Source organism: Nicrophorus vespilloides, unplaced genomic scaffold, assembly GCF_001412225.1.
Source record: "Nicrophorus vespilloides isolate i.1.1-1 unplaced genomic scaffold, Nicve_v1.0, whole genome shotgun sequence".
Lineage (NCBI taxonomy): Eukaryota > Metazoa > Arthropoda > Insecta > Coleoptera > Silphidae > Nicrophorus > Nicrophorus vespilloides.
In genome coordinates this window covers 14880-33315 of record NW_017097415.1, presented here as the reverse complement: position 1 = coordinate 33315, position 18436 = coordinate 14880, and the positions used below count along the sequence as shown (strand labels likewise).

The window sequence follows — 18436 nt, the reverse complement described above, 5'->3', positions numbered from 1 at the left end:
ATGTTGAGCTCCAGAAACGCTGACGAAGCTGTCGTGTCGTCGTCGTCGGCACAGCACGACAACTTCTGGAGACATGTAGAACAGCAAGTGGAAGACGAAGGACAAGAGAAAAAGGAGGAATTAAAAAAAAATCAGAAAGAGTCGCCAAGATCGAACTAATTACCCTAATTAATCCAGGTTCACCCTTTGTGTTAGTGTTTCAACAATCTCGCAAATACACACACACAGAGAGAGAAGAGTATGTAGCAGCAGCAGCAGCAGCTACGGCAGCAGTAGAGGCAGATACTCGCTACTTGATCTCCCCCGTAAGGAGGCTGTGCGTGTATGTATATGTGTGTGTCTGATTCGGTATAATTATGGGGTAAGATAGTATTGCCGTCTCTGTTCCACGTGATTGATTAAGGTGGATGCCGTCTTTGTCGGCGTCGTCGCTGGAAGGGAACCCGTCCTCAGTGCATTCCCGGCTGCCGACCGAAACGGTACCCGCACACCGACGCCAGCAAGAGACGCTCAGTACAACTTCGGACGCGGAGGCGCACGTATCGCGCGACACAAAGACACGCGCGCATTTTTACACGTACCGATTTCATCCCTTATACAACAACAACAACAGAAAAAAAACAACAACGCATAAACCGATCCGCATTCGCCAAGGATTTAGGATTAACATGGATTATCATTGTGATTCGTAGTGCCCTAATTCACGTGATTACTTTTAGTGGGTGTTTCTTTTATTATTCTCAATATCATTTACAATGATGATTCCATTCGCAACTTTACACGAACAGGAATAATAATTATACACTTTTTTTTGGTGATTAAGCAACAGCAGTGCACAGTTCTATTTTTTATTATTATTATTATCATCATCTTTTTTTTTGGGATTAAATTATATCGAAACGTGAGTACAAACTGGAAATTAAATTAAATTCAAATTAGCCGCGAATTCGGTGCATGCAACGAACAAGCGAAAAATATATACATATATATATATAGGGGAAACAACAATAATCCAGCAATATAATTAAATAAACAATGATGTATTCCATTGATTGGATTACCTTCCACGTGCGAACTTTTCGAATCATTTTATTTTTAAACTCTATTTTGTATTTTCTATACGTTTCGTTCATTTAAATATTTAATACCAATTAATTTACAAATCCATTCAGTTTTAATGCGATTTACTTTACTAGTTAATACCTTCCTTTTTTTTTCAATTACCAAAAAAAAATTATAAAATCTATTACTTTGCAACAAAACAATTTAAATAACATTTTCCATTAAATTATTTTTTATCTACAAAACTATTTACTCTCAATTTTTAAGAGAATTTTCACAAGAATATATTTTTATCACTAAAATATTACATTTTATTTTCATAACAATTTTTTACTAATCGATTATTTCATTAAAATTTCATTATCTTTCAATTTAAAATAAATAAAATTTGTAAATTAAAATTAAAATTTATATACATAAAAATACATTTCCAATATTCTGAATTTATAAGAAACAAGAAAGATACAAAATTTAATTAAAATGAAAGTAAATTGAAAAAAAACTTTAATTATTTTAAGCCTAAAATTAATATAAAGCAAATTAATAAAATTTGGTGTTATAAAATAATAAGAAAATAACTTAAAATAAGTTTTGGATGATTTTTTTATATATAATTATTAATAGTAATTTGATTTAGTAAATATTTAAAAATGAAATTTCCACTATTTAGATTCATAATTAATAATAAATAATATCTTTAAATAACATATAAATTATTTAATTTTTAAATATAAGTTTTATTTAATTTATTAAATTTTTCTTAAGAAAAATAACATTTCCTTAAGTCTTATGCTAATTTTATCATGGACTTTCAACAGGAAATACAAATGTGTAAACGAAATTTCCAATTTGATATTAATTAATTTCCTGGGAAACTGGTATTTCGTACACATCTTTAAACATAATTTATTAATTACAATAAAAAATAATTAATATAATTTACTTGTATTTTATACAGCGTTCAAAATCGAAGAAAGTTCTAACTGGAAAACAACATTTTAATGAGTTTACATCACAAAATACAAGATGAAATTTGAATATTTTTACGTAAATTAATTTGAGTGTATTTTTAGAGTTATGATCATTTAAATTCTCAAATTTATTCATTTATAATTTTATCAATTTTATTTGAAAACATTTTGAAATTATTTGTGTTTTTCTTGTAAAAAGTTTGAGGAATTTTGCAGAAACTTAATGAATGGCACATAAAATTATTAAAAGCTTTCGTTTATAAAGATTATAACAATGTATAATGATGAAGTAATGTGTTCTGAAAAACATTGTTAAGACTTTAAAAGTTGTTTGTAAAAGGAAGAGAGTTAAATAATGGTCGGGACAGTAGTAATGTTCAATGAATCCCATTGTTGTTGGACGACCATTCCCATTCAAATCGGTGATATACGACCGTCTTTCGCTACATTTTACAGCTGAAATTATGCCCAGTTATGCATCATCGACGCGCCGCACACTGCATTAAATTTAATCAATTTGTCCAGTTGTTAATTGTTTTCGACGAACTCTGCACCATGCGAAAAGCATGTTCTCATTGAACTTAATAAAAGCAAACACGTTTCACAGCTATAATTCCTACATTTGTTTAACATTAATTTACCGACATCTATTGAAATTTTTCAAAAATTATTAAACAGAATTGCTAAAATTATGAAATATAATTTATGTCTGTATTTTTAATTTGTTTTTAACATTGCACAAAGTATACACAAATCTATTTTTTTATAAATTTATTTTCACTTGTTATTAAATGATTAGAAACTAAGTTTTTCCAATAATGGAAAGCGCGTTTTCCCATGCAATTAAATACAATTGGAGAGAAATTGTGAGACAAAAAAAAACTGCGTTCGTTGGCAAAGTGAAGTTACTAATAAAGTATTGAAAAGTTTCCGTGAGTTTTTGTGCTTCCAGTTCAAGCCACTCGACATTTGCGAAAAGTGCTGGAACATCTTGTGAAAGCGTTAATCGAAAACGAAATTGTTGAAACATCGTGGAGCGCCGCGTTTGTTCTCCGTCTCGCCCCTCGTCGAGCGTAATTGAATAATCGCGGGGGCGCGAATTATTACTTTACCTTTGCATTCAATTTAAACGAACAAATTATTATTTTCTTCCTCGTTTATTGTTTCACCTCACTCTACCTGTACTATACACATATTATTTTTTTGTGTTTTTTTTTTCGTCTTAATGTATTCCGAGATATTTCCAACGCCCTCCGGTTTTGTTGTTCAGCCAAACGCAATCTCGACGAGAATATCTGTTCGCGTTTCCGTGGCCATATGCCTTTTATATAAGTATGCACATAAATGTGATAAAATCGGCTTTTAGACCATTAAGTCGTGCCTGGCAGTCATTACGACCCCGGTGATGCGGGGGTGCTGAGGGGGAGCGAAAATCACTCAAATCAAATTAAATTTATCTATGGGCCGGCCGCAGAAACCAGAGAACGCCTCCTTCCTTACAATTATAAAAAAAAAATTCCCCCTGCCGTCGCGATTAAAAGTAAAAACGGAAACGATGCTAACCAGGACTAAACTAGGAAAAATTAAAAGTTTCCCAAGCATATTTTCAGTTTTTTTCAATGAAACGGTGCAACATTGTTATTATACTGCCGATGGTATCTGGAGGGAAAGGTTGTCACTGATGCTATCGTCGTAGTAAATTTTAAACCTTTCCAGCGTTTTGCAGACGTTTATATACAGCTAACATGTTTCCAGAAAGTCTTAAACTCTTAAAACTACACTAGACTCCATCTAGCGGAGAAATGTATATACTAAAACAATATTTTTCTTGATTTTTTTGATGACATTAACAAGAAGTATTTTCTTCGTTCTGTTTATTTTACATAAATATTTCCATTTATTTTTGATAATAACGAAAGATTTAATTTTAGTTTATTGTTATATAAAACAATAAAAGTAAAGGTAATAAACTTGTTTATATTCAATAAAATTAACTAAATTTACAAAAAAAACAATCTAATTTTTTAATGAAACAAAGATTTAATAAACAAAATATATTTTCGAAAATAAAAAATCACTTTTTTCTTGTTTCATTAAACAAATAATTAATATGTTGAGTCGTGACGGTGTGTGATGTTATACAGTGCGATGTGTGTTTATTTTATTCAGTGTTTACGTAAACGTTTTCATATAAATATACATGCGTACTTGTGGAACGAAAATCAGAGTTTCTTTCATTAAAACACAAAAACAACAAACATGTGTATTCAAAATTACATTTAATAATTTAAAAGTGAGAAATAAAAATTACATTATCAAATAAATAAACTTTTATATTTTGTTTACACTAAAGGATTGTAGTTATTAATTATAAAAAAAATAAATATATTTAATGTGTTGTCATGACAACCTTAACCATACTTAAATAGTTTTAGTAACTATAGAGATGATAATAATCTGATTAAGAAATTCCCGAAATCTGTGAATTAGCTGATTTGCTCTGATGGTGATTAGATAATATTAGTGACTAGGAAGGAAACAGCAATGCAAACAACATCAACTACAACACAATTATACTGATAGCATTAATCCGGGATTAAATTGTGGATAAACACAGAAAACGCTTATGTGTCCGTCGTTCGATAAAAAAAATGATTACCTTTAGCACAACATACATTATGTATATCACAATTTCCTTGCGATCGACCGAACTGCGCGGGAACACGTAGCGCCATCTGTCGGCGTCACGTCGAACACGGTCACAACACATGGACTTACCTAACTTATCTGCATATTATATCGCCCTCTCTTACACGTACACCAATTAGCATTCATTTAAATCCAATGATTAATTAGGACATTTCGAAATTTATTCACAAAATAAAACATAAAAAATATAAAGAAAAAATTATTAATTATTTCTTTTTAAATTAGATTTTAATAAGTTTAAAGAAAATAAATATTTTTCAAATAAATTTAATGTAAGTGAAATTAATTTATTGATGATTATAAAAAATTGTTAAAAAAATATTATTTTATTTTTCATTCAAATTATCTCAAAGCTGAAATTAAAACTTCCTGAATGAATTTGCTAATATATATAAATATTGAAGGGAATTTCTTTTTTAATTAAAATGGAATTAAATTTAGCGGGAAATTCAATTACTTCGATTTTATCCAAAAATAAATTATCAAATAATATTCTTTGATATTTGCAGATTAAACTTGAATATTAAATTACTTAAAATTACTTCTGCTACGACTCAGAGCCAATTTTCATTCGTTTCATTAATCCAAGACTTTTAATGAAAGGGAAAAAAACCGTAACTAAAAATATTTTTCTATATAAAATAAAGCGAGGAGGAAAAATCGATTGTGGTGTGATACGAAACAAAGTTGACTAGCATTGCGATTTTCTCTTCGATAAACGAACTCCATTTTTATGCTGCTGCCACCGCCGTTAAAACGGTATAAATATTCGCGTTTATCGCCTCAACACGCACCTCTTCTCCTCACTCCTCCACGTTCTCAACTAATACAACATTTATTAAATACAATTTACCTGGAAAATTATTCCGCAGAATTAATTAAGATACCTTGTTGCGCTTTGATTCCCAATTACGACCGGGGCAGTAAAAATGTAATTTTTATTCGACTTTAATGAAGATTTACGATACATTTTTAATCGCACAATACTAGAACAAACACAACACAATAAACTTTCCCCCAATCAATTTTTCATGAAACAAACACCAAAAAAAAAACGGATGTATTTAAACAGCCGGATTTCTTTGATCATAATTTTTATTTATTTATTTGGACGAATGAAAATAAACGTTTTTCACTCTCTCTCTTGACCGTTTTAATTATGTTTTTTTTTTCTATTATTTTTTCAATTTTTATTCTCGTTTTTTGTGTGTCTGTTTTTTTGGTCATTCCGGCGATTTTAATTAATAATTGGAAATGAAAATACACAACGCGAGGACGAAAAAAATGTTCTGCGGGAAAAAGCGCCAATTAATAATTCAAATGTTCTCGCAACGTCCACAATGTTGTTGTTTTTTTTTCGTCTCGTTGTTGTACGTTTTATTTTATTTCAGTTTTTCTTCTAAAATAAGCGAAAGCAATTGTTGTATTAAGATATTGAAATAAATTGTTGTAAGAATTGATTATTTAATTTATATACTGACTTGACATTTCGATGGTTTTTCAATGAGGAAAGAAACAAAGTGATACGAGGATTGCGCAAATCGAAACTTCGATGGGAATGTGTTAATTTTTCAGTGTCCGTTTACATTATTGGACACCAACGCGAATCCTCGAAACCCACGCGAAACTCTCGCAAGAGTTTATGTTAAAATAAGTCTTTGGCGCCGTCTGAAGACTTTCCAAATCCATTTTGAAAGCTAAAAAGTAAATAATAATAAAAAAAAATATATATTAACGTAACGACGATTTGATAAATGTCCTGTGCGTGCTTTATTGCGCCATAGATTAACGCCAGGTTTGTTTGTAAATACCGGCTAAATCCTTGCTAGCAATTTTGTTGTCTTTTCGTTCTTGCTTTTTTCGTCCTTTCGGGAAAATGAGGATTTACAATTTCTGCACACTCGCCAGGGCCATAAATTATTTTACAGTGGACGCAAATAGATTTCGCCTGGTCAGAGGACGAAAATATCCTCTCCTTCGTTTATTGCACACATACGACTGTCTGGGTGCAGTGTCTGCGGATGGATCACAATCCTGAACACACAGTTTGCAGCTCGAAATTTCAACACGAACTGATGAAATATTGCTGAAAAAACACACACAGTTCTAACACTCTGCGGATAAACGCATTCCTGAAAAATATGAAATGCAATAATAAAATTGAACGTTTTTCATTGCATTAACCGATTTCAAACAATTTTCTCATCAGGAGATAAAAATATTTTTTTTTATTAATACAAACTTTTATATTATTAGATTAAAATTCCAATAAATGTTTTCTTTTAATATTAAAGATTTTATTATTTGTTTTTTTTTATAGAATTTTTCAAGGAAATACGAAATGAAATGCAGAAATATACGTGTTGAAGTTACATGAATTTCGCTTTTTATTTGACACATTTTCAACACCAGTGAAAACTTTACTGCGTTTTAAAAAATATGTATATGAAAAAGTACAATAATTTTCAAATAAACCTTTATGGAAAATGCAATGAAATATTACATTTTTGCTGTAAATGAAAATTCAATGATGAATAAAGTTTTCGTGTTTTACAACATACAAAAGTTAAGCAAAGTTTTTATTGAAATTTGGTGATAAAGTTAATCTTTCACCAAATCAAAGATGATTTTATTATAAAAAATAATATGTGATAGTAATAAGTCTTAATATTAGAATCAAATGAAATATCTCAAGAAAAAGTAAAAAAAATTTGAAATATTTTTTGGAAAAATCTATTGAAATAAATGATATTTCTAATAGAGTATAAACGTATGTTATTGATTGATTTTTTCTTTCTAATCTATAATCGATGGGGTGAATTTTGGGGTGAGAAACGAACAAACAAGGGGGACGATTTTGGTAAATGGTTTTTGGTGATTTCTAATAAATCGACAAGCATTAAGAGCCGCCGTTCTTGTGGATATTACGGTCCATTTAGGACGACAACCCACTGGGAACTTTCTGGTCCCCTATGCATTTAGGCCTCACGTTTCCAAAAAGAAAACAGCTTTATTTGATCAATCCGATCGATACTAAACTTTTTATTTCACCTATTTCAATCAAGTAAAATCCGCCACTTATTACTTACAATTAAACATATTCTATAAACAATACTAATTATCAAGTAGTGATTTATTTAAAGACAAAAAAAATACAATAATTATAATCTTAGTGTATAAACTAACAATGTATGATTTAAAATAAAAGTTGCAAATTTTGTTGTAATAAAATTGTGTTGCTGAATGAATGAGTTTGGATTCGAAATTTATTCCAGATGCATTGTATAAATGCGAAGTAAAATTGGTGTTTATTGATCTATGTTGTCGAATGAAGGAAACTAGCATTGCTGAATAATTCGTGTATTCGTGGAAATGGGTTTCGGGGAAGGAAGAGCGAGGATCGGCTTGTGGGGGTTGGGTTGGAGAAAAGCTTCGGTCGGCCATCAGGTGTTGCGGGATGTTGCATGTGTTTGCAGTTTGTGTATGTGTCTGTGTTTACGGTAGTTTCAGGCATAAACACATTACTTCTGAAACATCAGGTCGACGATTCGATTATCAATGGCCGAGAGCGCAGGGAGGGCTGAAAACAGCCCACGTCTCTACTCTGCTCTGCTCACTATACGAACTTATTACCACACACCCTTCCACTCGACTCCGAAAAACGAAAATCAATGGTGCTTATGCACGTATCCAGCTTGTTTTTTTTTTGTTCCTTCAAAACCTGGATAATAATTACCTATGATTTCGACTCCTTTCGTCGCCGCTTCAAAGTTTGTTTAATCGATTGGAACGTGAGTCCTCAGTAGTGGATATATAGAGAGAGATGGTTAGAATTCGATGTTTGAATGTAGACCTAATGAACTGATCTGCAGTTGGCCGGGCTTTATTAGCCAGGTAATGCCAGACTTTGTGTTTTGGCGATTCAAACTTGAAGCAGAAAGGGGCGAGGGGGACAGGAAGGAGAAGCAGTGTTCATGTAAACTTTGTGTATCAATGGCGCACAATTAACTTCCAAGAGCTTCTCGACCCTTCCTCAACATCGCATCAGACACTGTACTTACTTCATCATCTTTTAACATAAATAACAATGTATTTTAATTTAATCACAAACAGTTGTATAAATCTTACGAATTTATTAATAATTACAAATATATATTTATAAACTTTTTTTTCAATAGTTAATTATCAATTTATTGCTGACGTTTCTAAACTCATTATTATACGAAAACTGAATGTATTTAAATTGAATATTTTCATACATTTTATTTCTAAAAAGGTGCGTCTTATGGTGCGTTAATAAATAATAAGTTTTTACTATTTTATATTAGAACCGAATATTTTCTATAAAATGGTTCGAAAAATAAGTTTTTAAAAGTTTAGTACGGAATACTTTCTTATTTAATTGAAACATATTAACATTTTCAATGAATTAATTTATAAGTTTTCATCTATAGATTTGTATGAAGCTGCCATATCAATGCAGTCATTTGGGTGGCTGCAGTGGTGTGCATTCAATAACAATAACATGTTGGATATGCAGACGGGAATGTGTTGATATGCGGTGCCAACAGTATTGAAGGGGTGGCAGAGGCGGCGTTGGCGGTAGAAACAGCAGCGGTTGGGGATGTTGTTGGTGTTGTTGTAGTGCCAATATCCGAATCCGCACAATGCACGTCAATTAGTCATAATAAAGGCGAAATGCATAAATAATGCGTGGAAACGATCCCCTACGAGCATTAAGCATGCGACAGTGGTTGAGCATTCCATGATGATGTGTCGGCATTTCTAGTTCTGACCATCGACATCGCAACAACCATGGTGTAATGCAACCCATGCAACTGTTGCACTTAAATGGGCTTGCAAATCTGACTGACTGCTGCCGCTGCATGCGTTCTTCAACCACCGAAAACCACGGGCCCGGAATGCCGCCGATTAACGAACACTCTCCTCCCCGAACGCTCGTTATTTCCGGATCGCCGTGCACCATTACGCTCGCTATTCAAATAAAATATTATTCACTGAATACCACCAAGCCCTACCACTAATTCAATTTGTTACACTTTCCAGCATCCATCCGCAGAACTACCAATCTTAATACCTACGACAAAAAACATGAAAATCCACTCAGAAAACGTAATTGCCATTATTTTATATCATCCAATTTTCTTGATTTACTCAGCATTAATTATTACTAGAGAAATATCGACTTAACACTAACATAATTCTACAATTTTTATTGGAACATAACATGGAAAGAAACGTATAAATATATGGTGGATTCGCCGGGAAACTGAAATAATATTTCAAAGCGTTGTATATAATGTTATTTGTTAATTTTCAACATTGCTAAGAACTAAGATAACTCATCAAAAAGTTAATATAAATCTGCAAATTGAAATCATTTTGCAAAGAAATTTATAAATTAATGGTGAATATAACAAGCAACAGAAATAATATTAATGTTAATTATTATGAAATGCATGATTTGTATGAAGATACTTATTTGAAAATGCAAATTTTGATGTAAATTGTAATGGAAATGATACGTTTTGAGAAGAAATGTGTGAATGAATGGTGGAAGCGCCGGGCAACTGAAATAATATTGAAGTTAATTGGGTCGCATCGTAAAAGTGATTGTAATTAACGTTGTCCGATGAATAAATGAATACTTTTCGAGTATTCGAGTTAACGAGTGTAAATCGTGGCTGCACATGTATTGTACAACTGCAAATCAATGCGACGTACGATCGTGTACACGCAAAACGTTGACCTTAATTATATTTTGTGTTATTAATAACAAACCGCGATTGTTATTCATAGTTTCGGTAATTGTTTATAGAACATTACGCACGGTAATTAACATCATCATTTACATTTCCCAATTGTTTATTATTTATTTTCATTTTACAATTTTTTTTTTGTGAATAATGCTTTTTGATAGAAATAAAAAAAATCATATTAAAAATGAAATATTTTGAAAATTTTGTTAGATAAAGAACCATAGAAAGTTAAAATAAAAGTCATATTTAATGACGATTTTGCTGTTAGTTATTTGCTTTAATTTTTTAGATTTCATTGATGGAAATTGGTTGAAAATATTATCCATTATTGATAGAAAGTGGAGGTGACTAATAATTTTCTGTGTCTCCTTATGTTTCGTCGAGTAACTTTGATGGCATCCATGGTAATAACACTAATTCACTTATAATAATAGTAATTTGCAATCGATATTGCCATTATGCATGGAACGGCGTGCACGTGTGTTGTGCGAATTACCCGGCGCATCCGCCAGATATCGAACGGCCTGATTATGTTGTAGCCGAAGTGAAATCAATTGATTTTAGAGCGATATACGCGATTGTGTAAAACACTAACTGCGGATAATCAAACAGAATTTGCTAGCAAATAGGTTGGAGGACATAGGTGATGATGATGGGAAGTTGTAGATGAAGCAGTAGGTTGTAGGTAGAGTTTGTTGGTCCGCAATAATAAGAGTTGTTTATTTAGGACGTAAGCTCCCCAATCAACGGACACGGATTGTCCAGAGGCTGTGCTTCAGATCATAAACAGACAGGATGGGATAGGGTTGGGTTTTGCTTTCGGTTTGGATGGTGGTTGTAGTAATAGTAGGTAGTTCTGAGGGCGATGGTCTCGTTGGCACAGAGGGAATGCCTAAGTGTATGTATGTATGCAAAAGGGCCGTCCACGGGAAGCGGACTTAATAACCTACAACACCTTCGGCCCATAACTCAAAACTCGCACCTAATTCCGCACTGGAAACGGACTTCCGGCGCACACAAATCATGCGGACCGCTCAAAAAGAAAATCCCAATCCGAAACTCTTCCACCGCACAAAACCATGCCAACACAAAAAAGGAACAAATCAATTTCTTTACGGATCAGAAAGCATCCACTTCAACCTTGTTGTTTCTCCTATTTTTATATATATATATTTTTTCTATCCCTTCATTTTCGCTTCAAAAGGAAGAAATAAAAATAAATCTATATAGTTTTCGCCTCACGTTCATGGAAAGGGAAATGCGTTTGTATCTGAAATATATAAATAAATAAGCGAAAAGGTCTGACCCATTGACCCTCTTGTTTAACAAGCTGAAGGCATCCGAATATTCCAATTCATCCCCAGCTTCTGTATATATAATTTTTTTTTGTGTGTGGGTTGCTGTCCGTGTATGCAGGCCCTTTGTCCAAACTTTCGACCCCGAATCAACACTGCAACTCAATTCCGGTGAAGAGCATGCAAATATTTGGTTCTTTAATTAAACACGACACACGTCCAACAACAACAACGGCGCAAAAAGAGTCCCTCACTCCATCCATCCCCTTGTTTTCTTCTTCACTTTTTTCGTTTTGTTAGTAGACAAATATTTACTCCCGGTTTTACACAAGAAAAAAATATACACACGAGTTTCACTCAATTTCAGCAAAATCTAAACTACTTTGTTCAACAAAACATGTTAATTGTCTATAGACTAACTTAAATACAACTGCAATTTCATGCAATCAAACAATTACATATTTCTATGTCACTTTCAATTGTGACTGGATCATCATATTGTGGCGTATTTCGGTAACACAATTTATACGGGAAATGGCGGATATATTCGCCGCATGTTCGCAAAGTGTTAAAAGATAATTTTTAATCACTTTCTTGAAAAAAAATATATTTTTTACCATCAACGATAAATATCAATTTTTTGAATGAATGTTTGAAAATAATTGTGAAAACGCAATAGCAATGATATTTACAGTCCTTATTTTTTTGATAGAGTTGACTATAAACCGCGATAAATAGAGGAAATCGAATAGGATTAAGCGATTATGTATACAAATAAAAAAAAACATATGTGTATGCGTTTCCGGTTATTTTCAGGATCACGAGGGATACGAGCGCGTCCATCTATTAATAATTACTGCGGTCCACGATCACGTACTCACGTACATTTGCAATCGTAATTGCAGCGCGACGAGATTTAATTGCGACATCGCAAATTTGAATGATGCCTTCCCTCGCGCCAATTGCCAATTCGAATAAGATAAATTGTAAAAACCGTCTGCCGCCGCCACCGCCTATGCCTCTGCCACCACCAGCCCCCCAAAACCGACCGAAACGACCATCCGACCTACCGTTTCCATCCGCACAGGGAAATTACGGCCATAAATATGGCATCCACTATATTGGAAACGTCTCGTAATGGCCCCTAGCATTACATTACATTTGGTCACGGTGCATATTCGCGAAACTAAAATATTAAAGGCCCTTCTTTTCCACCATCCACGTAAATCAACTTCCGTCGCGTAAAAGAAGTAGTAGAAGAAGAAGAAAAAAAAAAGAAATATAACGTGCATAATGGAGAGAAAGAAAACGGTAAAAATAACTTACGAGAAAATAGAGTAAAACGGCAACGTAATGCAATTTTATGCAAACTTCGCGCGCACCTGTTACGAGGTAATTATTTTTCGGGCTTTACGAAACTGGATGGAACTGGTTAACGGAAAGGCCGTAATATACGTTGTTTGTATGTGCGGAAAAGAAAAAATATTAAACTTTAAAATTTACCGCGTATTTTTTTTTGTTTGTTCAATTTCATTAATCTGTGGATATTGGTTGAAGGTGCATAGGAGACACACGCGTATTGATTCTTCATTAGTACGGGTTGCTTCAATTATTCATCAAATTTTTCATAGCGCGCGCCGAACGTCTGTTTCGTTTACATCAATTGCCTTCGGCTTTTCGCGTATTTCAGTACACCAAAAGAAAAAACAATTCAACATACAATCTCACAACCTTCCATATTTGCTTCGTTCCACCACGATAATTGGTTTTTATCGCTTCAACAAACTATAAAAATATCGATATTTGATCACATTTTAATGAAATTTTGTTTCAACATAATTCATTTACAATTTTGTAGCTCTCAATTAATTTATCTTTACTATATTTTTATTATTTTAAATCTTCTATAAATTCTGCTTTACTTTTGTAATTTCCTTTATATTGACTACATAAAATGAATTAATTTATTTTCTAATATATTCAATGATTAATTAATGAAAACTGTGATTAAATTAAATTTTATAGTATTTGTTGAAATTTGAAGTTAAAGTTGAAGAAATTAAATTTTATTATATTGCAGTATGATATGAAAATTGGAAAGAAGGATGGTTATGAAAGAACAAACAAAAGTACGTTAGGTATTTGCATGTATCCCATGTAATATTTTCGTTGCTGAGAACATCCAATATAGAAACTTCAATATTTGGTTTGGTCAGCGAGAGAAGTTCTGCATCCAAGTAGAGAGAAGAGAGGAGAGAGCGGATGGTTACTCTGGGGGATTTCAGGGGCGAATTTCGGACGGTCGTAAATTGCGCCGGGGTCCGCATTAAACTGCAATTCATTACCGCATCGAACTTATCTTGTTTATTATTAGTGTTAAGGGTTATGAATGGTAATCGAGCCCGATTTAATGGCCATTATTGATTAACCCAAAACCTGCAAAACCGTTCCATTCCGAGCTGCAGCTATTTGCCATCGGATAATGCAATACGCAAATCTATCCACCTTGATTCGGTCTTCTAAAACCCAAACCCAAACCACCACTACCACCCTCTCTCCCGCATACACAACCCCATTCCGCTCCAAAATCCATTTCGCTGATGGGAAATTGAAAGAGACATACGCGGAGCCAGGGAAAAAAATTGCGCATATAAATTGAACCGAAAAGCAATATATAAGCAATAATATAAGTAGATAGTGTCTGCATATTTCCCATGCAAGTTTCCACCAAAATATAATTGCGAATTACCTAACCATCATCATAGCAATTCGTATTTGCTTTGGTAATGTGAGTTGATTAAAAAGCGTAAGATCGTGCAATCCTCCATTAAGAGGAATCCAGTTTTATAACAGTTTCATGATAATCAAATGTGGGTCCATTAGCAGCTTTACCAGAATATGTTTGCATCACCCCCGGGGAGGCGGTGGAAACACGAGACTCCAGCAACAATCAACACGGTTAATAACTTCGTAAACGGTTTATCGCATTATGCAAGCTGTTATGAAACCGCGACAACGCCACTTACAGCCGTGTAATTTCCAAAACTTAACTTCGACCAATTCCTTGTTGTTACTTTCGAACGTAACTATCTGTAGCTCATTACATTCGCAAATTCATTCAACCACAACAAAAAATACATCATTTTACATATCGAAGGCGATTTCAATCATGTTCGAAAATAATTAAATCCGAAGCGGATTTTAATATGAAACGAACGAAACAAGAGGAGAAAAACGAAACGAATATTCGCATAATTAATTTTACGGGATGAAATTTTATTAATTAGAGCTCATTTTTCGGGTCACAGCAGAATACCCCGCATAACTGCACCAAACTACTATGAATTATGCAATCAGCGCTTTTAATTCGCATTTCTTCAAAAGTTTTCTTTTTATAATAATTTCTCGTTTAATTTCCTGAATCATCACTGTTATTATTGTTGTTGTTGTTATTATTATGTAATAGATGTCGCGTGCTGTGCGACGTAACGTAATTTTCGTGAAAGACACGCTTCAGCCTCGTTGCATAAAAATGATTCATTCCGGCATGCGGAATTAATTACGCACACACACAAAGTTTAAAACGATTTCCTTCCTGTCCGCAAAGCACGAAAATACGATTTTTTTTTTGGTGCGGAAAGGACGAAATGTGGGAATATATAAACACATTACGGCAGAAGTAATGCGAAAAGAGGGAGGAAATTGTTTCCGTCGACTTTGTCGTTTTATTATTATTATTATCAAATCAAATTTGCAAAGTTCGTTTCTTTTTCATCGTTATTTCGGGCGATTCTTGCATGCAGATCAGTGAGCGTATTTTATTTATTTATTTATTTATTTCATTGCAAGTTTCGCGATTCATCGGGAATATTTACTTAGGAAAACTTACGAGTAGTGAAGGGAAAAGGAAATAAAGAACGGAAGAAAACGTCGCAAGAATTAATTAAACTTTTGACGGAAACTTTTCGAAATTTTCAGTTGCAGCAATGATGAATTTCTAGAGATAAATCTGATTTACAATTTATTTTTTACTATTGGACACAACACCCCCCTTTTTCAATTCCTATCAAATTGTATTTTGGATTATTTGATACTAAATCTACGCTCATATAAAAATAAATAGGTTTTTCTTAAAATAACTTTTCGTTGTAGCTAATTTTTTTTTTTTGTTTCAGAATGGAACTATGTTTCTTTGAGTCGAAATAGTCCGCAAAAGCTGAACTGGAGAACTAAAGAAAGGTAAGAAATCCGAATATTTCTTGAGCTTAATTTTAATGTTTCCCCATCTAATGCATATGCATGCTATTATCCTGAAAAGAGACTGCAGTTGAATATGTATTAAGTGGAGATTACATCGATACAGATTTGCATTTTTCATTGGCCCAAGCAGCCGCAAAGTTTTCATCTGAATACTAATTTCCTTGCTTCCCTTCTATATCTCTCTTTCTCTCTTTTACTAAAACCTATCCATGCTCCTTCTCTACGTTTCGCAGTAATGAAATTATTTCGCATTATCGTGCCGCGCATAAAACTTGACCCTCCGACCAAATATTTACATTGGGTACGCGCAAACACAGTCAGAAGGGTTGTAGAGAAGATGAGAGAGAGAGGCAGAGTCCTCTTTATGAATTTGCAATTATTCAAATTCCCGCACGTACGCAACACATAGTTAATTCATCCCGACGCCGAAGATTCCGTAATTATCGGGAATTTAAGTTATTATTTCGGGGTGTCCCGAAACGGGACCCGGGTCGCGTCCATTTGCATAAATACGTTTTCATCGGTGCCGCAGGATTTCGGGTCGGATCCCCGCAACAATTGCTCTCCGAGCTTTTGTTTTGTTGCTACCATGGGATCAGAATTGATGCATTGAAATTTTCGCCCGCACACTAAACTAGAGGGCTTAATTAACAATCGACGATTTCAAACATTTTCATTTGGACACAACACCTCCATTCATCGAATACATATAAAAATCAAGTATTTCAATTTATTATCAAAGTTAATTTAAAGTACAAAAAATTATACAATATTTCAAGTGTCAATTGCGTCAAGATAATGTATTATATTGGAAACATCATCTCCGTCCATGCAATATCAAAATTTTCTCAGCATAATATTTTCTAATTTATAAAGAAATCCTCAAGTATTACATTATAAGTTATATTATGAAGAAATCATAAATCCTGACTGACATGCCTGCAACAAAATTAGAAGTAATTAGGTTAAATACGGGGGAGCCGATATACAAACTATGGTATTTAAAAAGGTTAATAGATGGAGGCACGTGAAGATCCGGATCGGAGATAGGCGCAGGTCTACCGGAAGTTCGGCGTGTACGCGATATAAATTATATTGCATAACTTGCGGAAACGATGGCAATCAGCGCACGGGGACAACGATAATTATCGAGTCGGCAGGGCACAAAAAAAAAGAGCGCGAGGGAGGAAAGGACAAGAGGGTGGTAAAGAGAGAGTGAGAGAAAAGGGATAGAAAGGCACACACATACTGAAACAACAAAATCAGGGGGTTCCCCCGGATTTCTATTATCTGCCCGTGCGGCCGAAAAGCCTGGGACCCCTGCCTGGATCGACCACCGCCCGACATCGTTTCGTTTTAAAACTTCGATCGTAAATCACCCAAAAAGGCTATTGGCGCCGGCGAACGCGATTCTAAAATTTATTCGAATGATTAATGGCTCGAAAAAGTAGTTAATATGCATTTCGACATGGCAAAGTGCGATTAGGCCCAATATTCGTACGAATTATTCAAAAATTTAATTGAATTTTCAAACTTCATCTATGGGAATTGGACTGCGCAAAAAAAAAATGGTATAAATCGTAGAAAAATAATGTTCAGTTTGATATTGGAAAAAAAAAAAGAATTTCAATTGTTTGGACACAACTTCCCAAATTTTATTTTATAATTTTGAAAAAGCTGTGTTTTTCATTATATAATTCAGTGTATAATACTTTGTAATTTAATGGATACAACACCTCCTAAACCTAAGGGATATATTTATAATCGTATCAAGGAAGAATGTTTATTTCATTTTAATGTAGTAGAGCAAATCTTACTTTTGTTGGTGATTTAACTCGAATTATTCAAAAATTTAATTGAATTTTCAAACTTCATCTATGGGAATTGGACTGCCCAAAAAAATGGTATAAATCGTAGAAAAATAATGTTCAGTTTGATATTGGAAAAAAAAATAATTTGAATTATTTGGACACAACACTTCCCAAATTTTATTTTATTATTTTGAAATAATAAATTTCATTTTTATATTATTAAATATTTGTCGAAAAAACAAATTATTTAAGATTCTTTATTCCAAATAAATTTAGTAAAAAAAGCTGTGTTTTTCATTATATAATTCAGTGTATAATACTTTGTAATTTAATGGATACAACACCTCCTAAACCTAAGGGATATATTTATAATCGTATCAAGGAAGAATGTTTATTTCATTTTAATGTAGTAGAGCAAATCTTACTTTTGTTGGTGATTTAACTCGAATTATTCAAAAATTTAATTGAATTTTCAAACTTCATCCATGGGAATTGGACTGCCCAAAAAATGGTATAAATCGTAGAAAAATAATGTTCAGTTTGATATT

At 33.1% G+C, this 18436-nt stretch overlaps 1 long non-coding RNA gene across 1 annotated transcript in view; it reads left to right on the top strand.

The window, feature by feature from the left end:
- Nucleotides 1-447: 447 nt before the first annotated feature.
- The window catches only part of LOC108560032, a 28495-nt gene continuing 10506 nt past the window's right edge, over nt 448-18436 (top strand). The window contains exons 1-2 of the long non-coding RNA XR_001890966.1: nt 448-901; nt 15993-16056. This is a non-coding gene — a long non-coding RNA (uncharacterized LOC108560032). The remainder of the gene's footprint in view (nt 902-15992; nt 16057-18436) is intronic.